At 43.6% G+C, this 26,052-nt stretch overlaps 1 long non-coding RNA gene across 1 annotated transcript in view; it reads left to right on the top strand.

Moving 5' to 3' along the window:
- Window positions 1-2,136: 2,136 nt before the first annotated feature.
- LOC149985105 (uncharacterized) overlaps window positions 2,137-26,052 on the top strand; it is a 234,921-nt gene continuing 211,005 nt past the window's right edge. Inside the window, exons 1-2 of the long non-coding RNA XR_016486669.1 lie at window positions 2,137-2,846; window positions 3,215-3,276. This is a non-coding gene — a long non-coding RNA (uncharacterized LOC149985105). The remainder of the gene's footprint in view (window positions 2,847-3,214; window positions 3,277-26,052) is intronic.

Consider the following 26,052-nt stretch of genomic DNA (forward strand, 5'->3'; position numbering starts at 1 on the left):
ATCCACGGCGACATCATGCAATAGCTGTATCCTTTTCTGAGGTGGTGAGGGCCTGGTGACTCCGCCCACGCTGTCATGGAGTTTATGCATCATCCCAAGATGCTCCACCCCCAACACTGGATCTGCTCCCTGGAAGTTCTGCACGGCAATGTCTGCCTATGGTAACTGGAAGAGACCAACAGCAAACTCCAACATGGCAGAAATATCACACACAAAACACAATGAGATATATTGTGGATAGTTGACCCAGCACATGCAGACAACTACAAATACACAGAAGACAGCGCACACACAAGAAATACTGTATTATCTCTGGTAGTTGGTCACCTGTGGAGACTCCCTGAGATTCCCTGTAATGGACTTATGGAGAAACCAGTTGGTCTTCACTTTATCCCTGAGAGTGTTCCACATGAGCTTCAGGTGGGAGTTGGAGGTCTGTTCCATCGGTATCATCCAGATCCAGGGAATTGAAGGACTGCACCGGATGGTCAACCAGTTTGGAATTCTAAAAGATAAAAAATAGACACATCCCAAACATGAGACATGGTGGTAAATAAATGAAAGACATTCAGAATCCAGGGAGAACTTACTGGTATGTTTCAATGGAATAGAATAAAAGTGATTAGAATAGGATAGAATAGAATGGATCTGTATTCATCCATTACAACAGAGATAATGGCTCTTCAAACACTCACATAAACTACACGTGCACTGAAGCATTTTAGTTCCTTGTAACAGAATTAGTGAAAATAAAACCCCAGCAGGGGATATGAACAACTGCAAAACAACTGTTTTTTTTTAAACACAGAGAGAATAACCTAGAGAAGTACAGTAAATGCCATCGTACCTTGTTTTTGGAACACAGTAGAAAATGTACAGTGGTGTAAAGTACTTAAGTAAAAATACTTTAAAGTACTTCTTAAGTAGTTTTTTGGGGTATCTGTACTTTACTTTACTATTTATATTTTATACAAATTTGACTTTAACTTCACTACATTCCTAAAGAAAATGATGTACTTTTAACTCTATACATTTCCCCTGACACACAAAAGTACCCGTTACATTTTGAATGGTTAGTAGGACAGAAAGGACTGTAAATAAATACAAAAACTAGAAAATGTGGCCGCCTGCTTTGCTTAATACAAGGAATTTAAAATGATTTATACTTGTACTTTTGATACTTAAGTATATTTAAAACCAAATACTTTTAGACTTTTACTCAAGTAGTATTTTACTGAGAGAATTTCACTTTTACTTGAGTCATGTTCTATATGTAAAAGGTATCATTTACTTTTACCAAAGTATGACGATTGGGTACTTTTTCCACCACTGCCAAAATAGTCCAAATAGAAATAAAACTGAACATAAAATCGTAGGAATGTTAGAACTTTAAAGTCAAGCACATCACTTCCATTTAAAAATAATCTCTTGCGATTTAAAAATCAAAAATCTGTCGGCAAAGGTTGGTGAATGTGATATTTGGGTAAAACAAAAATGTTGGTGAGGTGGAGGATTTGAACCGGAAAGTTCATAGTGGGGAGGCGCTGATTCTGCTAGTTCACATTCAGCCACATATGTTAATTCTAGAAATGGTTATTCTTGGCATCTTACCTAAAAAACACTGGAGCTAGTTACACACATACAATATTTTAAAAATACATATTTGAACCACATTGACATACTGTACATGATTACATTGTGCATGTTCACTTATACAGTAATTATTATTCAACATGTTCTCGCCTGGAATTTGAACTCTCAACTCCTTGCTTCATGGCATGCTGATCTTCCTGCCACACCACCATGTCTGTGTCAATTATCAGTTAATTTGACTATTCTCTCGTCATTGGTTTGGTTTACTTATTTAAGCAATTGTCGGTTTTTCTGTATAGTTGTCTAATATTGGTGGGGCATTTTACTCTGTTTTTAATGTTACTCCTTAATCACTATGATAAATAAAATACAAATTATTGAGTGTACATTTAACAGAGCTTAGATTTACTTTCAAGTGCAAAGTGTAGCAACACAGGTGAAATCAGTTATTGACACAGAAATGGTGGCGTCGCAGAAAAATTGGAATGCTGTGACCAAGAGGTTGTGAGTTTAACCTGTTAGAGCTCTAGGGGCGCTATTTCATTTTTGGATAAAAAACGTTCCCGTTTTAAGCGCGATATTTTGTCACGAAAAGATGCTCGACTATGCATATTCTTGACAGTTTTGGAAAGAAAACACTCTGAAGTTTCAGAATCTGCAAAGATTTTGTCTGTAAGTGCCCCAGAACTCATTCTACAGGCGAAACCAAGATGATGCATCACCCAGGAATTAGCAGAATTTCTGAAGCTCTGTTTTCCATTCTCTCCTTATATGGCTGTGATTGCGCAACGAATGAGCCTACACTTTCTGTCGTTCGCCCAAGGTCTTAGCAGCATTGTGACGTATTTGTAGGCATATCATTGGAAGATTGACCATAAGAGACTACATTTCCCAGGTGTCCGCCTGGTGTCCTGCGTCGAATTCGGTGCGCAATTGCCAGCTGCTTCCACTTTACCATTTGATTCAGGGGAGAAAGCATGTGTCCAAGAACGATGTATCAATGAAGAGATATGTGAAAAACACCTTGATGATTGATTCTAAACAACGTTTGCCATGTTTTCAGTCGATATTATGGAGTTAATTTGGAAAAAAGTTTGCGTTTTGAGGACTGAATTTATGGATTTTTTTTGGTGGCCAAATGTGATGTATAAAACGGAGCTATTTCTAATACACAAGGAATCTTTTTGGAAAAACTGAGCATCTGCTATCTAACTGAGAGTATCCTCATTGAAAACATCAGAAGTTCTTCAAAGGTAAATTATTTTATTTGAAGGCTTTTATGTTTTTGTTAATGTTGCGTGCTGGATGCTAACGCTAATGCTAACGCTAAATGCTAACGCGAAATGCTAACTCTAGCTAGCTACTTTTACACAAATTATTGTTTTCCTATGGTTGAGAAGCATATTTTGAAAATCTGAGATGACAGTGTTGTTTACAAAAGGCTAAGCTTGAGAGATGGCATATTTATTTCATTTCATTTGCGATTTTCATAAATAGTTAACGTTGTGTTATGCTAATGAGCTTGCTGATAGATTTACACAATCCTGGATACAGGGTTTTTTTCATAGCTAAACGTGACGCAGAAAACGGAGCGATTTGTCCTAAACAAATAATCTTTCAGGAAAAACTGAACATTTGCTATCTGAGAGTCTCCTCATTGAAAACATCTGAAGTTCTTCAAAGGTAAATGATTTTTTTGAATGCTTTTCTGTTTTTTTGTGTAAATGTTGCCAGCTGAATGTTAATGCTAAATGCTACGTTAGCCATCAATACTGTTACACAAATGCTTGTTTTGCAATGGTTGAGAAGCATATTTTGAAAATCTGAGATGACAGTGTTGTTAACAAAAGGCTAAGCTTGAGAGCTAGCATATTTATTTCATTTCATTTGCGATTTTCATGAATAGTTAACGTTGCGTTATGGTAATGAGCTTGAGTCTGTATTCACGAACCCGGATCCGGGATGGGGAGATCAGAAAGGTTAAATCCCAGGTGAGGACATGTTGTATACTAATTACTGTATAAATGAACAGGCACAATGTACTCGCGTATGCCTCCCGAGTGGTGCAGTGGTCTAAGGCACTGCCTTGCAGTGCTAGCTGTGCCACTAGAGATCCTGGTTTGAGTCCAGGCTCTGTTGCAGCCGGCCCTGACCGGGAGACCCATGGGGCGGCACACAATTGGCCAAGTGTCCGGGTTAGGGGAGGGTTTGGCTGGCAGGGATTTCCTTGTCCCATCATGCTCTAGCGACTCCTGTGGCAAGCTGGATGCAGTGCATGTTGACACATTTGCCAGGTGTACGGTGTTTCCTCTGACACATTGGTGCGGCTGGCTTCCAGGTTAAGCGGGCATTGTGTCAAGAAGCAGGGCGGCTTGGCTGGGTTGTGTTTTGGAGGATGCACGGCTCTTGACCTTTTTCTCCCCGAGTCCGCATGGGAGTTGCAGTGATGGGACAAGACTGTGACTACCAATTGGGGAGAAAAAGGAGTAAAAACATAAAAAAGCACTGTGTGTCACTAACTATACTGAACAAAAATATAAATTCAACATGTAAAGTGTTGGTCCCATGTTTCATGAGCTGAAATAAAAGATCCCAGAAATGTTCCATATGCACAGAAAGCTTATTTCTCTAAAATGTTGTGCACAATTTTGCTTACATCCCTGTTAAGGCAAACACAATGCAAAAGAAGTCTCAAGTTTTGAGGGAGCGTGCAATTGGCATGCTGACTACAGGAATGTCCACCAGAGCTGTTGCCAGAGAATGTAATGTAAATTTCTCTACCATAAGCCGCTTCCAACATTGTTTTAGAGAATTTGGCGGTATGTCCAGTCGGCCTCACAACCTCAGACCACGTGCAACCACGCCAGCCCAGGACTTCCACATCTGGCTTCTTCACCTGCAGGATCGTCTGACACCAGTCACCCGGACAGCTGATGAAACTGTGGGTTTGCAGAACCGATGAATTTCTGCACAAAATTGTCAACCTCAAAAAGGGTCTTTACCTGACTGCAGTTCGTTGTCGTAATCGACTTCAGTGGGCAAATGCTCACCTTCGATGGCCACTGGCATGCTGGAGTAAAGTCCTTGAAGTTGTTGCTTGTTGCTGTTGATACTTTTGATTTAGTTCCACAGCCATTCTTTTGTAAAATTCCACAAAAAACATCTAGCTGAATGAACATTAGAAACAAATTGAGTAAACACATACTTTTATGTTGGCTGAATATTTTTCCTAAGTTTTCTCATGTTTAATGCTCACTTAAATTCAAGTAACTTAATAATATTTCGTTGAAACTAGATTTACTTTTGACTGGGTTTTCAAGACTAGTTTCAAGAAGCCAGTAAAGGCTAAAGACACTCCATTCAACCCCCCCCCCCCCCACACACACACACACACACACAAATACACGCACGCACACACCAGCAGCATACCACCATATACTCTCCTCACACTAATTTCCCCAATGGATGAAACCTACAGCAGTCTTAGCTTGGTATCGCTCTCTCTGTCCAGAGAAGAAGAGCCGTTAGAGGAAGCTGACAGAGATGCTTCTTAGAACCGTCCCTCCCCCACTGTCACCCTGGGACAGTAGAGGTCCCCTCCCTAATGGATCAAACAAAGGACATCATTTGTAGGCCAAGTCTTTTTCTGAGCCCCCTCTCCTCAGCTCCGCATACCAATCCAATACAGCCCAAGGAGAAAACCTCAGCGCTAGTGTTTGGACCGGGGGTTAGAAGGTCTGTTTACTCTCCGTCAAGCATCGATTTATTATTTTCTCCAATTTATTTCTCCTCCACGCCTCTGCAATCCATTCAGATCAGCCTCTGGGGGGGAACAACCCCAGGAAAGACATTGTCTTCCCAAGTGAACAAGCCCACAACGTAGCCGAACGCTGACACAACTCATCTAGAACACAGATAGAAAACGTGGGCCATCTACACTGACTGACAGTTTAGACCGAAACATACTTCACTAATGGAAACCTAAGGTTGTCTCCCACTGTGACTGGCTACCTACAGAAAGGCAGGAAAGACACCTGGTAAAGCATTGGGCCAGTAAGCATTGGGCCAGTAACTAAAAAGTTGCTGGTTTGAATCCCTGAGTAGGCAAGGGCCCTTGAGCAAGGCAGTTAACCCCCAACAACAACTGCTCCCTGGGCGCTGATGACATCGATTAAGGCAGCCCCCCACACCTCTCTGATTCAGAGGGTTTGGGTTGAATGCATTCAGTTGTGCAACTAACTAGGTATCCCCTTTCAAGTATGTTGCCTTTGAATTTCCATTGAATAATAAACAGTGCAATCTGTGGCCTCATACCATAATGTATATTTTGTAAATGATGGTAATCATGAACCAGCAACACACAAAACAACATTCAAAGTGAGGTAACACTACTCCACACACACACGTAGACGCGCGCAGTTGCTTGAAAGCTATTCGTCACTCTGTCAACGTGAGCAACGTCTGGCACATCCTTACACCTGAAGTTGATCAATGCAGATTTGTCCAGGGGAAATTGAAATCCATAGGAAATTAGGCGGCGCCAGTGATTTATTGTAATAGTAAATCACTGTGTGTAATGTGTACGTGAGTGTGTGCGAGAGTGATTGTGTGTATGTGCCAGTGTGTGCAAATGTGTGTGTGTGTGTCTGTGTCTCTCTAGCTCAAAGGCCCACTGGATCAGGTCTTGAAGTGGGTCCCTGTCCCAGACGTACAGCCCCGCCCGAGGGACCGGGTGGTATGCCCCCATGGACAAAAAACTCTGCAGGGGCTCTAAGAGAGTGAAAAAAAGGGAGGGGGGTGCACAGAACATCATTATGTTGTATGTGTGTTTATACTTGTGTGTGTGAGTGCATGCATGCGTGCTTTGTGGGTGAGAGAGAGAGAGAGAGAGAGAGAGAGAGTATGCTTGTGTGCGTGCCTATAAAATAGACACACAAACATACATATGTACAAGAATGTATATTATGCATACATGTGTATGACTAAAGGGTACAGGTTATGAGACTGATTGTGACAGTTAAAGATTTGGCCCTTGCTGATCTCAGGTACACCGTTCCATCCTGGTTTGTTTTGTCCAGATTTAATTGCTTTTTTTTATGGGGAAAAAAGAAGACAACAAGGCGTTCCGACACAGCGGAGGCAGCGTCTAATGGAGAGGGTGTAATTGTGAATGGAGGTATTCATCTGGAGACGTGGCCCATGAATCGCTCTGCACAATGCCCAGCGCCAGGATGCTCAGATCACCATTGCTCACACACACATGCATTCACACAAACGCGCACACACAAGCACGCACGCAGACAGACAGACACACATACGAATGCTCAGATCACCACTGTTCAGGGGAGGAGGGTAATCACACCTCCACAGAGAGAGCAGGGAGAGGAGAGGGGGAGGAGGAGAAGAGAGACAGAGACAGGAGGAGGAGGAGAGGAGCTGGTGGGGAGGAGAAGAGGAAGGTAGACTAGAAGAGGAGGAGGGGGAGAAGGATAGAAGAGCCTTGAGAGACAGGGGAGGAGTAGATAAGAAGAGAGGGGAGAGTGGTGAAATTGATGTTTCCTACCATTTGATTTGGGTGAGAGAACCCAGGAGGCATATCAGATAGAGAGCCAGTGCCTATACAAATACACACACATGCATGTGTATGCACGGGCGCATAAGCACACGTTCGTGCACGTTCGTGCAAGCCTTACAGACACAACAAAACACATACAGTAGCCTATTGTACAAAAAGCTAAAGAACAACACAAACATATTTAAATGGCTTAAAAATGCAGTAAACCAACAAACAGTAAAGCATCTCCCACACACACACACACACACACACACACACACACACACACACACACACACACACACACACACAGCACACACACAGCACACTTGTCACTAGCGCAGAGCTGCTACTATAGAGGAACATCAGGGACAAACAACTCAATTAAACACACCGTCCCTGTTCAATTACTGCCACATAATCACAGCAATTTACTTTCCCTTACAACACACAACAAGCACGCAGTGAGAGTGAAACACAAGCAGAAACACCCAGACAGCAAAATCACAAAGACAGCATCTAGCTGGTTTAATCCTACACATGGAAGTGTGCAGCAACATACCCGTTGTCTTAACGCAGCAGCATACTGTACAGAGGGAACACACACACACACTCACACAAAGTATGACTGTATTGAGTGGCACTGACTAATAGTTAACTATACCTAATGAGGGCTGTAATGATGGTCTATTGTAGCATCTTTAACACCATCAATCTCATCAAGAGGTTAGCTGTTGGACTGACAGGCACAGGGTTGCAGACTCGAGTCCCACTTGGAAAGCCCTCAAATTCACTGCAAATGTACAACTCTATGATATCCTTGGTGATGGAACTGCTTTTGTGTGTTTGTGTGCGTGTGTGTGGATGTGTGTTTGTGTGTGAATGTGTTTTTGTGTATGTGTTCATAAAAGTATGTTTTCAGTCTGCAAGTGTTTGCGCAGGCAGATCGCTCAAGAGTGACTTCGAAATTGGAGGTCTATTCATGTCCCGGGGACGTCAGGAAATACCTTCAAAATCGGCCACTAGGTGCAACAGTGAGCGCTGTTATCATCAAAGAGGCTTGGATTTTGCTAGGCTATTGTGAATGAGGGTAGCGGATGGGCATAATCCCATGACTGGATTGGAAGGTTGCGTGTTTGATCCCATTGCCTGTCACTCGTTTTGAATGGTTTTGTTCTAAACTTATCCCAAACCTTAACCCTTACCGTAGACATTCGGAATGACTGCCTAAATGTAATGTTTTAACCGTATCCAAAAACCTTGACCATCTAAATTTGACGTTTGGAGCAACTTCGAAATTTGACGTTTTGAGAAACATGGATAAATGTCTAATTATGCAGTGAGGCTGAGAGCTTGTTGTGTTTTTGCGTTCCTAGTTCAAAGTGTGTCTTCACACGGACAGCAGATGGACTAACAGCATGAACTACAGCTAGATCCAGGAATGAAGAGATGGATAGAGAGTGAGGAGGGAGGGAGGAAGAGAGAGAGTGGGAACAAAAGAAGTGGTGGGCTATGAAACGGCTTTACGTGTCTCTGTCACAACACCAGCTCCTACCTCTTAAACACGGCCCCTGACCTGAACGGCCTGGTGTGTGTGTATGTGTGAATGTGTGCCTGTATGTGTGTGTGCGTGTGTGTGTGTGTGTGTGTGTGTGTGTGTGTGTGTGTGTGTGTGTGTGTGTGTGTGTGTGTGTGTACAGTTGAAGTCGGAAGTTTACAAACACTTGGGTTGGAGTCATTAAAACTCGTTTTTCAACCACCACAAATTTCTTGTTAAGAAACTATAGTTTGGCCAGTCAGATAGGACATCTCCTTTGTGCATGACACAAGTCATTTTTCCAACAATTGTTTACAGACAGATTATTTCACTTACAATAGTACGCAAGTATAAACACCATGGGACCACGCACCCGTCATACCGCTCAGGAAGGAGACGCGTTCTGTCTCCTAGAGATGAACGTACTTTGGTGCGAAAAGTGCAAATCAATCCCATAACAACAGCAAAGGACCCTGTGAAGATGCTGGAAGAAACAGGTACAAAGTATCTATATCCACAGTAAAACGAGTCCTATATCAACATAACCTGAATGGCCACTCAGCAAGGAAGAAGCCACTGCTCCAAAACCACCACAAAAAAGCCAGCCTACGGTTTGCACCTGCACATGTGGACAAAGATCGTACTTTTTGGATAAATGTCCTCTGGTCTGATGAAATAAAAATAGAACTGTTTGGCCATAATGACCATTGTTATTATGGCAAGCCGAACAACAACATCTCAACCGTGAAGCACGGGGGTGGCATCATCATGTTGTGGGGGTGCTTTGCTACAGGAGGGACTGGTGCACTTCACAATATAGATGGCATCAGTCAGGAAGTTAAAGCTTGGTCGCAAATGGGTCTTCCAAATGGACATTGACCCCAAGTATACATCCAAAGTTGTTGCAATATGGCTTATGGACAACAAAGTCAAGGTATTGGAGTGGACATCACAAAGCCCTGACTTCAATCCTATAGAAAATGTGTGTGCAGAACTGAAAAAGCATGTGCGAGCAAGCTGGCCTACACATCTGACTCAGTTACACCAGCTCTGTCAGGAGGAATGGGCCAAAATTCACCCAACTTATTGTGGGAAGCTTGTGGAAGGCTTCCCAAAACGTTTGACCCAAGTTAAACAATTTAAAGGCAACGCTACCAAATACTAATTGAGTGTATGTAAACTTCTGACCCACTGGGAATGTGATGAAAGAAATAAAAGCTGAAATAAATAATTCTCTCTACTATTCTGACATTTCACATTCTTAAAATAAAGTGGGGATCCTAACTGACCTAAGACATGAAATGTTTACTAGGATAAATGTCAAGATTTGTGAAAAACTGTTTTTAAATGTATTTGGCTAAGGCGTATGTAAACCTCCGACTTCAACTGTATGTGTGTGTGTGTGTGTGTGTGCATGTGTGTGTGAGGGCACCGGGAGCTGATACACACTGAGGAGGGGGGCTCCAGGGGTCAGCCGGGGTCACTCAGTAATTACACATCAGACTTCCCCTGGTCACCACCTGCCGCAGCAGCCAAGAGAAATGACTGCAGTTATCACAGAGGGGAGGAGGGAGGGGAGAGGTTGAAGAGACGGATAAGAGGGAGAGAGACATACTGTAGAACTGACTTCACAACAGTCACTGTACAGCAGTGGGGAAATGGGAGTGGACTCACAGTTGGTATGAGGAGAGAGAGACTTTCATGATGGGTGATAGAGAGCGGACAGACTGACGGACACAAGAACAGAAAAACGGACGGACGGACGGACAGGCAGACAGAATGACGCACACACATACACAAACACACACACGGATGCCTCGTACCGTGTAGGCTGCTGTGTGGGTTGGAGGTGCCGTAGAGGAGAAGCGTGACACTAAGGAGGGCTACCGCTGCCTCTTCTGAGCTAACCCTCACACAGCGGCCCACTGTCCCCTTGTAGTCTGTCACCTGGGGGTCCGGGACACAGCACTGTTACATACACACCCCGACTGTAAACAGTCTAACTAATATCAACACTTTACACACAGAAACACTTAGTTAATAGAGAATTTATACTGAACAAAAATATAACATGCAACAATTTCAAAGATTTTACTGAGTTACAGTTCATTGAAGGAAATCAGCCAATTGAAATAAATAAATGAGGCCCTAATCTATGGATTTTATAGGACTGGTCAGGGGCCCAACCCACCCAGTTGGGTGAGCCAGGCCAAGCCAATCAGAATTCGTTTTTCACATTTTAGAGTGGCCTTTCATCATCCCTAGCACAAGGTGCACCTGTGTAATGATTATGCTGTTTAATCAGCATCTTTCATATTTGCAAAGAAGAAATACTCCCTTACAGGGATGTAAACAAATTTGTGCGCAACATTTTAGAGGAATAAGGTTTTTGTGCATTTGTAAAAATTTGGGGATCTTTTATTTTGGCTCATGAAACATGGGATCAACACTTTACATGTTGTGTTTATATTTTCGTTCAGTATATATACACAGCATTTCTTTACAGCATTTAGTTTGATGTCTTTACAGAATTCCTTTAATCTAATCTTAATAGACCTATCTTCACCGTAGCACTCTGTCAATGTGTATGAAGATACACATGTACTGTCAGGTACTAGGCCCTAAGGCAACAATAAGTCAAACACTCACAAACAGTCCAACACATTATAGCCCAGTCAATTTGTGTGGCATTGACCACACTGGCCGTGTTTTTGTGTGTTGACGGTGTGTGTGTGTTTGTTGAGTGAGTATGCGAGGGGAACAGAGACCATTCCCAGCAGCCCCCAGCTGAGCGCAGCATTGATTTGTTGTTGGTAAACAAACAGTGTGATGCCACAGGTGGGTCGATAGCCGGCCGTCCATGGCTGAAAGGAGAGAGAGGAGACCATGCTCTAATGTAGAGCCGGATCGCTTTCTGACACCAATAGTCTCACAGGTGAAATGGAAACACAAATTCCAATCAATTCAATTGCATTTCAATTTGAATTAAATAAAATTCTATTCAATTCACTTTTATTTCCCTGACAGGGCACTTTATGTGTGACTTTATGCGAAAACATATTTATAACATCACAATCATAGATCGTATGGATATGGAACTATGATTGATGATTTATAGGTGATGATCAGTATATCTGATTGGTTTGTTTGTTTGGTCTGTCTGTGTCTAACAAGAGATTCTTTGTTGGATTTGCTGTAAGTGTCAAACGTCGTAATCCCTTGTTGTCTGTACAAATGTTATGGGACTAGTATTTGTGTATTAAAAATATAAAAACATATGTGAAATTGCATGTAAAGTTGTATATGTAAGAGATAAAAATGGAAAGTGAGAGGCAATATAATTGACTAATACTTTGAGACAAAACAGAGTGAGAAACAGCTACATTATAAGAAATAAAGGCGCCTAGGCCACCTAGGTCCAGATTTCCGCCTTTCTTACACTCGCCTTTCCTACGCACTTCTCAGTAGTTGGTATTCAGACTTACGCATGAGGGTGCGTAATGGGCTTTGCAAGCGTGGTTCCCTTCCACGCTGAATAAATGTAATTAAACTGCTGGATTTTCTCGTGCTGCATAGCTATTTTCAGGTTTCTCCAGAGATGTTTTATCGGGTTCAAGTCCAGGCTCTGGCTGGGCCACTCAAGGACATTCAGAGACTTGTCCCGAAGCCACTCCTGCGTTGTCTTGGCTGTGTGCTTAGGGTCGTTGTCCTGTCGGAAGTTGAACCTCCACCCCAGTCCTGAGCAGGTTTTCATCAAGGATCTCTCAGTACATTGCTCCATTCATCTTTCCCTTGATCCTGACTAGTCTCCCAGTCCCTGCCGCTGAAAAACATACCCACAGCATGATGCTGCCATCTCCATGCTTCACCGTAGGGATGGTGCAAGTTTTCCTCCAGACGTGACACTTGGCATTCAGGCCAAAGAGTTCAATCTTGATTTCATCAGGCCAATCTTGTTGCTCATGGTCTGAGAGTCCTTTAGGTGCCTTTTGGCAAAATCCACATGGGCTGTCTTGTGCCTTTTACTGAGGAGTGGCTTCCGTCTGGCCACTCTACCACAAAGGCCTGATTGGCGGAATGGTTGTCCTTCTGGAAGGTTCTCCCATCACCACAGAGTAACTCTGGGGCTCTGTAAGAGTGACCATTGGGTACTTGGTCACCTCCCTGACCAAGGCCCTTCTCCCCCGATTGCTCAGTTTGGCCGGGCGGCCAGCTCTAAGAGTCTTGGTGCTTCCAAACGTGTTCCTTTTAAGAACGATTGAGGCCTCTGTGTTCTTAGGGACCTTCAATGCTGCAGAAATGTTTTGGTACCCTTCCTCACATCTGTGCCTTGACACAATCCTGTCTCGGAACTCTACGGACAATTCCTTCGACCTCATGGCTTGTTTTTTTGCTCTGACATACACTGTCAACTGTGGGACCTTATATAGGCAGGTGTGTGCCTTTCCAAATCATGTCCAATCAGTTGAATTTACCACAGGTGGACAACAATCAAGTTGTAGAAACATCTCAAGAATGTTCAATGGAAATAGGATGCACCTGAGCTCAATTTCGAGTCTCATAGCAAAGGGTCTGATTACTTATATAAATAAGGTATTTCAGTTTATTATTTTTAATAAAGGTGCAAAAATATCTAAAAACCTGTTTTTGCTTTGTCATTATGGGGCATTGTTTGTAGATTGACGAGGAAAACAATTAACTTGATCTCTTTTAGAATAAGGCTGTAACGTATCAAAATGTGTATCTTAAGCCATCCCTTTAAATACGGTGTACCTTTTAGTTGGAGTTTTGTCGACAGACTCAATAGAATATATTCAGAATATGAGGCATCAATGAAAGAAAGCCATCTAACTATGTGCATATTTGGTTAGGAAAGTAGTTATGAATCATAAAAAAAAACAGGTTTGTCGAGCCTTAATGCAGGAATGAAAGAAATTAGTGGTTTGATTAATTCTGAATATTGCCACATTCCGTTCTTTAACCCAAGGTAATGTTGGAAGATTAGTGTACATAGAATTATAATAGGGAGAATAGTGTACAATAGTAGGCTATACCCTCGTCTATTGCCTGCAGTAACCATGGGACCGTGTGATGACACAGCCAAGCATTGACCATTGTGTCGGGTTCCAACTGTAATGGCTTGGTCTGCGCTTTGCTCCATAACGATTAGATTAAATTAGCTTACATGTCTTTTTTTTGTATTATCAACTGCTACTAATGATCCTCAGCAACAACCACATGTCCGTGACAGCTTGTGCAGAGGAAGCAAATGCAGGTAAACTAAACAATGTCATTAAATGGAATGATAATGTAGGCTATACCAGCTAAAGGGAACTAACAGTAAATTGGCAGATGAATATGTCTTCTTATTAGGCCTACTGAAGGTTGATACTGATAGTGGCTAATATTTAACATGATAACTGCATGTTGGCGCAGCATTTCATGAACTTTACTGTGGGAAAGTTGATATGTCGATATGCTTCAGTTTGCTGCATATGACTGATTTCACATTTATCTCCATAAGGTAAAATATATTTAAAACAAGTGTAATATATATATATATATATATATACATATACACAATTCCCTTATCCAAATGGATTACTCATTTACCTAGTTCTTATCAATAGCTCTTTTCAAATGGTAAATTACAGTGCATGGAGAATGGTGATATTTCTATCGGAAAAAAATAAAGTAGAAGCTCTTTCCACTTGGAACCGGTAGGTTGGCTAGACCTTATTCACGGTTTCCTTGTGCGTAAAGGTGTTGGAATATTAGGGAACTAAGTCAAGGTCAGAATAGGCCTATCTGTAGACACACCTCCGCCACACCTTCATTTAGTCCATCTCCACCCAAAACGAATAGCAGGTGAATAGCACACTATTCTCATGCTTAGGTTCAAGGTCTGAATACGCATAAAGAGAAAAGTGCATAAAACGGGTATTACATTCCATTTACCTGTACTTAACTCAGGTCGGAGTGGGGGGAGATTACAAAGATGTAGAGGTATAGGGTACATAGAGACAAGGAGATTAGAGATGAAGCATCAGAGATCATAAGTGATAGATAGACCAAGAAGTAGTTGATTGCTGGAGATCAAGAGTAAGACAAGGTAGGAAAGACTAAAAAGACAAGAGAAGAAGAACCGCGTGTGAGTGAAAGACAAGATGTGAAAAATGAGGAAGAGTAAGACAGAGAGAAGGAGAGAAATACACATATATACACAGAGAAAGTGTGTGATTGAGTAAAAGAGATAGAGAGAGAGAGCGAGAGAGGGAGGGGGGGGGGGGGGGTGCTGTGGAGGATGCCAGCAGAAGTCTTGCTGGGCTTACATATGTAAAGCAACGGGGGACCAGCAGTGTGTGAGACTGGAGGTTCTGGCTGAACCCGAGCTTCTCTCTGCTCCCTCTAATGCATAAATCATCCACAACAGGGCCACGGTGGCCGCTCAGCACGCTGGGAGCCCCCCCCCCCCCCACACACACACACACACGCCACAAATGCATACACACAAATACACACGCAAGTGCGGGCACATATACACACACACTCAGTGGTACCCTGTGCCCACAGGGTGCCCTCAGCCCGACCATCTGCGATGCGGTGCCAGTGGGCGATATTCACATGGAGGGCCGCTCCCCCCAAAAAAGAAAAATAAATAATCACAAAGGGGCGGTTGGATCGCTTGATCTCCCCAAACTAATTATACATGCAAATGCATGCAAATGCATGCACCTTTAGAAATCCACCTTGGGCCAGAGTGAGTGTTTATGTGCTTGTGAGAATGAATGTGTATTTGAATGTATTTTCCAGTACATGTATCTACTTTATAACTGTTTGTATGCCATTTGTGTTTATGTAGGAATTATCTGGGTTCTTTCGGGGGCATAGAAGGAGGGAATTCAGATGTGCCACCAGAGATTGTATTAGTATTATTAGTATATACAGAGCATTCGGAAAGTATTCAGACCCTTTGACTTTTTCCACATTTTGTTACGTTACAGCATTATTCTAAAACGGATGAAATGTAATGTTTTCCTCATCAATCTACACACAATACCCCATAATGACAAAGCCAAAACAGGTTTTTAGGCATTTTTGCATATTTATAAAAATGAAAATAAACATATATTTGTATTGGAGTCCACCTGTGGTAAATTGCCTAGTTAAATTAAGGTTAAATAAAATAAAATAAAACAATTCAATTGATTGGACATGATTTGGAAAGGCACACACCTGTCTATATCAGGTCCCACAGTTGACAGTGCATGTCTGAGCAAAAAACAAGCCATGTGGTCGAAGGAATTGTCCGTAAAGCTCAGAGACAGGATTGTGTCGAGGCACAGATCTGGGGAAGGGTACCAAAACATTTCTGCAACATTTAAGATCCCTAAAAACACAGTGGCCTCCATCATTCTTAAATGAAAGAAGTTTGGAACCACCAAGACTCTTCCTAGAGCTGGCCACCCGGCCAAACTGAGCAATCGGGGGAGAAGGGCCTTGGTCAGAGAGGTGACCAAGAACCTGATGGTCTCTCTGACAGAAGCCACTCTTCAGTAAAAGGCATATGACAGCCCGCTTGGAGTTTGCCAAAAGGCACCTAAAGGACTCTCAGACCATGAGACATTTTCTGGTCTGATGAAACCAAGATTGAACTCTTTGGCCTGAATACCAAGAATCACATCTGGAGTAAACCTGGCACCATCCCTATGGTGAAACATGGTGGTGGCAGCGTCATGTTGTGGGGATGTTTTTCAGCGGTAGGGACTAGGAGATGAAAACCTGCTCCAGAGTGCTCAGGACCTCAGGCTGAGGCAAAGGTTCACCTTCCAACAGGTCAACGACCCTAAGCAAACAGCCAATACAACGCATGAGTGGCTTCGGGACAAGTCTCTGAATGTCCTTGAGTGGCCCAGCCAGAGCCTGGACTTGAACCCAATAAAACATCTTTGGAGTAGAGGTCGACCGATTATGATTTTTCAAATAAATGATGAAACATGTTCAATTTGGTTTAAATAATGCAAAAATAAAGTGTTAGAGAAGAAAGTAAAAGTGCAATATGTGCCATGTAAAAAAGCTAACGTTTAAGTTCCTTGCTCAGAACATGAGAACATATGAAAGCTGGTGGATCCGGGGCCTCCCGGGTGGCGCAGTGGTTAAGGGCGCTGTACTGCAGCGCCAGCTGTGCCATCAGAGTCCTGGGTTCGCGCCCAGGCTCTGTCGTAACCGGCCGTGACCGGGAGGTCCGTGGGGCGACGCACAATTGGCCTAGCGTCGCCCGGGTTAGGGAGGGCTTGGTCGGTAGGGGTGTCCTTGTCTCATCGCGCACCAGCGACTCCTGTGGCGGGCTGGGCGCAGTGTACGCTAGCCAAGGTGGCCAGGTGCACGGTGTTTCCTCCGGCGCGCTGGCTTCCGGGTTGGATGTGCGCTGTGTTAAAGAAGCAGCGGCTTGGTTGGTTGTGTATCGGAGGACGCATGACGTTCAACCTTCGTCTCTCCCGAGCCCGTACGGGAGTTGTAGCAATGAGACAAGATAGTAGCTACTACAACAATTGGATACTATGAAATTGGGGAGAAAAAGGGGTAAAAATTTAAAAAAAAAAAAAAAAAAGAAAGCTGGTGGATCCTTTTAACACGAGTCTTCAATATTCCCAGGTAAGAAGTTTTAGGTTGTAGTTATTATAGGAATTATAGGACTATTTCTCTCTATACCATTTGCATTTCATTAACCTTTGACTATTGGATGTTCTTATAGGCACTTTAGCCAGTGTTCCATCCCTCTCCTCGCCCCTACCTGGGCTCGAACCAGGAACACATCGACAACAGCCACCCTCAAAGCATCGTTACTCATGGCTCCACAAAAGCTGCGGCCCTTGCAGGGCAAAGGGAACAACTACTTCAAGGTCTCAGAGCGAGTGACGTCACCAATTGAAACACTATTAGCGCGCACCCCGCTAACTAGCTAGGCATTTCACATCGGTTATACCAGCCTAATCTCGGGAGTTGATAGGCTTGAAGTCATAAACAGCTCAATGCTTGAAGCACACTGAAGAGCTGCTGGCAAACACACAATTGTGCTGTTTGAATGAATGCTTATGAGCCTGCTAGTGCCTACCACCGCTCAGTCAGACTGCTCTATCAAATATCAAATCATAGACTTAATTATAACATAATAACACGCAGAAATACGAGCCTTAGGTCATTAATATGGTAAAATCCAGAAACTATCATTTCGAAAACAAAAAGTTTATTCTTTCAGTGAAATACGTAACCGTTCCGTATTTTATCTAACGGGTGGCATCCCTAAGTCTAAATATTCCTGTTACATTGCACAACCTTCAATATTATGTCATAATTACGTAACATTCTGGAAAATTAGTTTGCAACGAGCCAGGCGGCCCAAACTGTTGCATATACCCTGGCTCTGCAAGATAAACTAGTAATATCATCAACCATGTGTAGTTAACTAGTGATTATGTTAAGATTGATTGTTTTTTATAAGATACGTTTAATGCTAGCTAGCACCTTAACGTGGCTCCTTACTGCACTCACATAACAGGTAGTCAGCCTGCCACGCAGTCTCCTCGTGGAGTGCAATGTAATCGGCCATGATCGGTATCCAAAAATGCTAATTACCGATTGTTATGAAAACTTGAAATCGGCCCTAACTAATCGGCCATTCCGATTAACACTTGAAAACAGCTGTGCAGCAACGCTCCCCATCCAACCTGACAGAGCTTGAGAGGATCTGCAGAGAAGAATGGGAGAAACTCCCCAAATACAGGTGTGCCAAGCTTGTAGCGTCATACCAAAGAAGACTCAATGCTGTAATCGCTGCAAAGGTGCTTCAACAAAGTACTGAGCAAAGTGTGTGAATATTTATGTAAATGTTATATTTCAGTTGACATAATTTTTTTTTAAAAAGATCAATAAATGTCTATAAACCTGTTTTGCTTTGTCATTATGGGGATTTGTGTGTAGATTGATGAGGGAAATCAATATTAGAATAAGGCTGTTACATAACAAAATGTGGAGAAATTTCAGGGGTCTGCACACTTTCCGAAGGCACTGTACATCATCTGTCAGCCATGACAGCCACACTGTTGTAGGCTAAACACACTTATTGTATTACTCTAGCAGTTAGTTCTCTATCCCAGCTCTTTTCAGTCGACTGGGAATAGGGACCTCTCCTCTAAAAACTCTGAAGCCGAGCCATAGTGCTATGATGACATGCTACCATGCCATCCGTGTGGGCACCAGGGGCTGTGGTGTGCTGAGTGGGCAGAGAGGGGGCAGTTGTGAGCCAGAGGAGGTTGAGCAGGGGTGTGTGTGTGTTTGTCGGTCTGTGTGTGTATATGTGTTCGATATCAATGTGCCAGTGTGTGTGTGTGTGTGTGTACGCGTGTCTCTGTGCGTGTCTCCATGCATGGGTACTAGTCTTTATTGTTGTAGAAACCAACACTAAACAAATCAATTGGGTCTAAATTGTCATAATGTACTTTTCATTTCCTATGTGACGTTACCTCAGTTTCACACTGCAGAAGGGCAACAGTGTTCTACTGAGCAGGGATATGTTCATGTACACTAATGTTCCCACTCCAGTGTAAACAAACCAGCCAGCTTCCTCTGCCTCCTCTGGGCTATTACAGAGGCGGGTTAGAGACTGGGCAGGTTGAGAGAGAGAAAGGAGGGAGAGAGAGAAAGGAGGGAGAGAGAGAGAGAGAGAGAGAGAGAGAGAGAGAGAGAGAGAGAGAGAGAGAGAGAGAGAGAGAGAGAGAGAGAGAGGGTGAGAGGGTGAGAGGGTGAGAGGGTGAGAGGGTGAGAGAGAGAGAGGGTGAGCGAGAGAGAGGGTGAGCGAGAGAGAGGGTGAGCGAGAGAGAGGGTGAGCGAGAGAGAGAGAGAGAGAGGGTGAGCGAGAGAGAGAGAGGGTGAGCGAGAGAGAGAGAGGGTGAGCGAGAGAGAGAGAGAGACAGTGTAGAGTATATAGAGAGTGGAGACAGAAAAAGAGAGAGCTCAAAGAGAGAGAATGTGCTCAAACGATGAGAAAAAAACAGGGGGCGAGAGTAAGGAGAGAGAGAGAGTGTGAGCTCATAGAGAAAGAGAGAGAGAGAGTCTACTGCCCTGCGGTGATATCCTTCAGCGTGCTGGAAGGTCACGGCGCGGAGCCTTCCCTTTTCTCTTTCAATTCCATCTAGCTCTTTCACCACCATGTTCTTTGACAATTGTCATCATGACAAATCAATAAAGACTATCTCCAGTCCTTCCAGAAACACCCCTCCAGCCTCCTCCACACCCTCCACTGTCCTTGAGTAAAACACTGATACAGGAGATAGCTGTGTTAAATCCTCACCTAGTCTGTGTCTTAAGGCATCCCTCTCTCTGTGGCCAAGTGTGTAGTGCAAAGTGTGCGTTGCATTCATATTTGTGTTCATGTTTACTGTAAATGTGTGTGTGTGTGTGTTGTTTGTTTGCTAAGTTACAGTATGTTTTTGCGTGTTGAGTGTGTGTGTGTATGTGTGTATGCATACAAACAGTATGTTTTGTCTGTCGGCTGATTTACAGTAAGCTGCTGTAAGTTAAGGGCAATAGTTGTGTTGTGTGCTGTGTTTGCTGATTAGCAGTGTGTTAATAAATCCTCTTTGGGCTAAGGGGAAGTAGTTTCACGTTCGGATGAAAAGTGTGCCCAGAGTAAACTGACTGCTACTCAGGCCAAGAAGCTAAGATATGCATATTATTAGTAGATTTGGATAGAAAACACTCTGAAGTTTCTAAAACTGTTTGAATGATGTCTGTGAGGATAAGAATCCAACCAGGAAGTGGGAAATCTGAGGTTTGTAGTTTTTCAAGTGATTGTCTATCCAATATACAGTGTGAATGGGGTCAGACTGCACTTCCTAAGGCTTCCACTAGATGTCAACAGTCTTTAGAACATTGTTTCAGGCTTCTACTGTGAAAGGGGACCGAATAAGAGCTGTTTCAACCAGGGGTCTGGCTGAAAGCCTTGAGTTGTTGATCGCACGCGGCCGTGAGCACTAGCTTCGTTCCCTTTCATACCTAAAGACAAAGGAATTGTCCGGTTGAAACATTATTGAAGATTTATGATAAAAACATCCTAAAGATTGATTATATACATCGTTTGACATGTTTCTACAAACTTCAATGCAAATTTTGACTTTTCGTCTGGACTGCTCGTGCCTTGTGTATTTGGATTGGTGAACTAAACACGCAAACAAAAAGGATGTATTTGGACATAAAGATGAACTTAATCGAACAAAACATTCATTTATTGTGGAACTGCGATTCCTGGGAGTGCATTCCGATGAAGATCATCAAAGGTAAGTTAATATTTATAACGCTATTTCTGACTTTTACTGACTCCACAACATGGCTTGTTTTGGTGGTTCAGCGCTGTACTCAGATTATTGCATGGTGTGCATGATGTGCTTTTGCTATAAAGCCTTTTTGAAATCTGACACAGCGGTTGCATTAAGGAGAAGTTTATCTTTAATCCTATGCATAACACTTAGATTTTTCATCAAAGTTTATGATGAGTATTTCTGTAAATTGATGTGGCTCTCTGCAAATTCGCCGGATGTTTTTGAGGCAAAACATTACTGAACATAACGCGACAATATAAACTGAAATTTTTGGATATAAATATGAACTTTACCGAACAAAACATACATGTATTGTGTAACATGATGTCACGCCCTGACCTTAGTTATCTTTGTTTTCTTTATTATTTGGTTTGGTCAGGGTGTGACAAGGGTGGTGTGTTTAGTTTTTGTATTGTCTAGGGGTTTTCTAGTCTAGGGGTTTATATGTCTATGGTTGCCTACATTGGTTCTCAATTAGAGGCAGCTGTTTATCGTTGTCTCTGATTGGGAACCATATTTAGGTAGCCATATTCCTTGGTTTATCTGTGGGTTATTGTCTATGTATAGTTGCCTGTGTCAGCACTAGTGTTTATAGCTTCATGTTCATTTGATTGTTTTGTTAGTTTGTTTAAGTATTCTTCGTTTAATAAAGAGGAATGTATTCTCATCACGCTGCGCCTTGGTCTCCTCGTTACGACGAACGTGACACATGAAGTCCTATGAGTGCCATCTGATGAAGATCATCAAAGGTTAGTGATTCATTTTATCTCTATTTCTGCTTTTTGTGACTCCTCTTTGGCTGGAAAATAGCTGCATGTTTTTTGTGACTAGGCGCTTACCTAACATAATTGCATGGTGTGCTTTCGCTGTAAAGCCTTTTGGAAATCTGACATGATGGCTAGATTAACAAGAAGTACACCTTTAATTTGGTGTTTTGCACTTGTGAATGTATGAAAGTTTAATATTTATAGTAATTTATTTTGAACTTCGCACTCTGCCATTTCAGCGGATGTTGTCGAGGCGGAACCAAGCATCGTCAACTCCCAGTGTTAATGCGTGTTGAGCACTGTGACTCTAGCCTGTGTGTCGCTCTGCTGTCTTCTCTGTGTCTCCACAGTGTTGGGCCTGAGTAATTGGTCGCAAAGGGGACAGTAAATCTGCAGGAGGACGTGAGTGTGTATGTATGTCTGTCTGTGTGTGTGTGTGTGTGTGTGTGTGTGTGTGTGTCTGTCTGTCTGTCTGTGTGTGTGTGTGTGTGTAGGGAGGGGGAGGTCCCTTTCCTCTTGCCAGCTTTTTAAAAATTATCTATAAACCTCCAACTGTTTACAAGGCCTGATTCCCATTTGACCTACACATGCACACACACACATACAAAACATGGGACATTGGCGTGAACAGAGGTTAGTCTCAAAAGTGTTCATTTAACTAGATTAAAATGATTTATATGAACACTGTCGAAGTGATGAATGTAACCCTTTCTGAGTTAAATGTACACTCGTGAATTTGCTGTGTGAGGTGAATTCAAAGTTCTCTGTGGGTGTAAACATGGTAAAGGACTGCAGCTAACCTTGAGTGTCCAGACGCCGTGAGGATGTTCCCCCCAGGACTGAACGCTCATCAGGGTCCAGTTCCTCAGGCCAGCAGCCGAGGGCTATGGAGAGGTCACCACGACACACACTGCTGAGACTCACCTTCACCTGGCATGTGTACTTGAGTATGAGAGCGAGGGAGAGTATGTGACAGAAAGAGAAAGGGACAATTGTGTGTGTGTATGTTTGAGAGAGAAGGATACAGACAGAGAGAGAGGTAGGGGTGTATTAGTATTAGATGAATGACTTAAATAAACAGATGAAGTGTACACCCACCCGCCCCCGTTCATCTCACACAGCACATCTGGTGTGACAATGGCACATCGCAGAATGAGCTGCTGCCGAGCTTTTAAAGACTGACAGCCTGCCCCTGTTTACAGCACATTCCCATGGCAACACATCCATCAATCACACTTGCAGCGATGCCCTGACCAACGCTTTCTGAAAGGAGAAAGCAGCCAAAAAACAAAACCTTTTCAATTTACATACTGACACAAACGCATGCAAGCAAGCGTGCGCATATACCCCCCCCCCCCCCCCCCCCCCCACACACACACATATACACACACACACACACACACACACACACACACACACACACACACACACACACACTTAGGGGAAGTGGTGTCTTGGTAATAACATTTTAACCTGTCTCTCTGACCTGTACATGCTCCAGCGTCTTGACCTCAGTGTCCGTCCCCAAGCAGCCTGCTGATTGGATGTTCACACTGACCACTCCCCCAGAGGGCAGGATCCTTCAGAGAAACAGTCACCATCACAACCATCCACACAGTTGTCAATCAAATGTCAACAACACACAAACCTGCTGCCAGATACCTCACCTGGCTGTTTTTAATCGTTTTGTTTTCTTTACTATTTCTTTACTTTTAATTTGTGTTTTCCCAAAGTACAGAAAACATCATAAAGTATAGACATCTTGTCCCATATATAAATTCTTAGCCTTCCTGCCCCTCCTCTGCACCAATATGTTTTTAAATGGATGCTATAGAATTGTGACAGCACTTGATGGGGTCTAGAGGGACTTCCTGTGTGCACTTCCTGTGAGGGGCAACAGCCTGGTACTGTAAGGCCTGCTGCACCATCAACCCTGCATCCAGAACCCCAAACCCATACCTGAGACAAGGACCATCTGTATCATCTGGTATATCACTTATATATTGCTTTTGTGTGTCCATGTGTACAGACACCACTCAGTCTTTGTCGGAGTAGATTTTATTCTAATGTGCTTTAATTGATGCAGCGTTATGTGGTGTGTGAGGTGTGTGAATGTGCATGTTAAGGTGACTGTGAAAGCTTTTTTAGAAGGTGTGTGTGTGTGTCCTAAGTGCATAAGGAAATGCTCGTGGGTGTGGGTGCACCTGCTCTCATGGTTCCATACGAGGAGGCAACAAGTCATTTTCAGGAGGATGATGTCCTCTGACACAATCCCTTCCTATTATGTCCGGGGAGAGAGAGGGCTGCTGTTGGCGCTCCTGTAATTGTGCTCGACGATTGATTCTGAACGATGTGCCGTTCATGGACTGTAATCAAGCCCCATTATTCACTCTTTACTGCCACGATCAGGCGGTCGCTACACAATGGCTTTCCCTTAAACAGCTCTGCCTTATTCCCACCCACCTCTATCTCTCTGCGTCGCTCTCTCTCCTCTATTCCTCTTTACCTCTGTCCTCCACCCATCAATCACTCTTTCCTACGCCCCTCTATCCTCCCAGACTGCCTACACACTGAAACCCTCCGCCTCTGTCTCTCCTCCATCCATCTTTCCCTCTCTTGCTTCTCCACCCCTTTCCCTCTATCCTCCAACTCTCCATCCCTCTCTCCCAGAGACGAAGGCTGTAGTAATCACGGTTGTTAGGCCGAATGCTGCCGTAACGCTCCCACAACATTCCCAGTGGTAACCTCAGAGGGTGACAAAGAGCTCGTAGTGTAATTAACATCGCTCCATCATTAATCTGCAATAAGTGAAAGTCATTAGTTTGGATGACGGGCTTCTCTCTCTCTACCTCTCTCTCTCTCTCTACCTCTCTCTCTACCTCTCTCTCTCTCTCTACCTATCTCTCTCTCTCTCTCTCTCTCTACCTCTCTCTCTACCTCTCTCTCTCTCTACCTCTCTCTCTACCTCTCTCTCTCTCTCTACCTCTCTCTCTCTCTACCTCTCTCTCTCTCTCTACCTCTCTCTCTACCTCTCTCTCTCTCTACCTCTCTCTCTACCTCTCTCTCTCTCTCTCTCTCTCTCTCTCTACCTCTCTCTCTATCTACCTCTCTCTCTCTACCTCTCTCTCTCTCTCTCTCTACCTCTCTCTCTCTCTCTACCTCTCTCTACCTCTCTACCGCTCTACCTCTCTCTACCTCTCTACCGCTCTACCTCTCTCTCTCTACCTCTCTCTCTCTCTACCTCTCTCTCTCTCTCTCTCTACCTCTCTCTCTCTACCTCTCTCGCTCTCTCTCTACCTCTCTCTCTCTCTCTACCTCTCTCTCTCTCTACCTCTCTCTCTCTCTACCTCTCTCTCTCTCTCTCTCTCTCTCTCTCTCTACCTCTCTCTCTCTACCTCTTTCTCTCTACCTCTCTCTCTCTCTACCTCTCTCTCTCTCTCTCTCTCTCTACCTCTCTCTCTCTCTCTCTCTACCTCTCTCTCTCTCTCTCTCTACCTCTCTCTCTCTACCTCTCTCTACCTCTCTACCGCTCTACCTCTCTCTCTCTACCTCTTTCTCTCTCTCTCTACCTCTCTCTCTCTACCTCTCTCTCTACCTCTCTCGCTCTCTCTCTACCTCTCTCTCTACCTCTCTCTCTCTCTCTCTCTCTCTCTACCTCTCTCTCTCTACCTCTCTCTCTCTCTACCTCTCTCTCTCTCTCTCTCTCTACCTCTCTCTACCGCTCTACCTCTCTCTCTCTACCTCTTTCTCTCTCTCTCTACCTCTCTCTCTCTACCTCTCTCGCTCTCTCTCTACCTCTCTCTCTACCTCTCTACCTCTCTCTCTCTACCTCTCTCTCTCTCTACCTCTCTCTCTCTCTCTCTCTCTACCTCTCTCTCTCTCTACCTCTCTCTCTCTACCTCTCTCTCTCTCTCTCTACCTCTCTCTCTCTACCTCTCTCTCTCTCTACCTCTCTCTCTCTCTCTACCCCTCTCTCTCTCTACCTCTCTCTCTCTCTCTCTCTCTCCCCACCACCATTTCCGTCACTGCAAGAGACAAGAGAGAATGAGGACTGGCAGGGGGGTCCGGAGGACTTACTGACTTTTAATATGCGTAGGTGGTGGGCAAGGCGCTGCACACCTTCAGTGTCAACGTTAGACACATCATGAGCTTAGTGGAAGTGAAGGGGCATCAGTGGCAGGGGGAAGAGGGGTCTGAGAGCATGGCAGGGCACAGGTGAATGGT

This window comes from Oncorhynchus mykiss, chromosome 2 (assembly GCF_057628025.1).
Source record: "Oncorhynchus mykiss isolate SJ-2025 chromosome 2, ASM5762802v1, whole genome shotgun sequence".
NCBI lineage: Eukaryota > Metazoa > Chordata > Actinopteri > Salmoniformes > Salmonidae > Oncorhynchus > Oncorhynchus mykiss.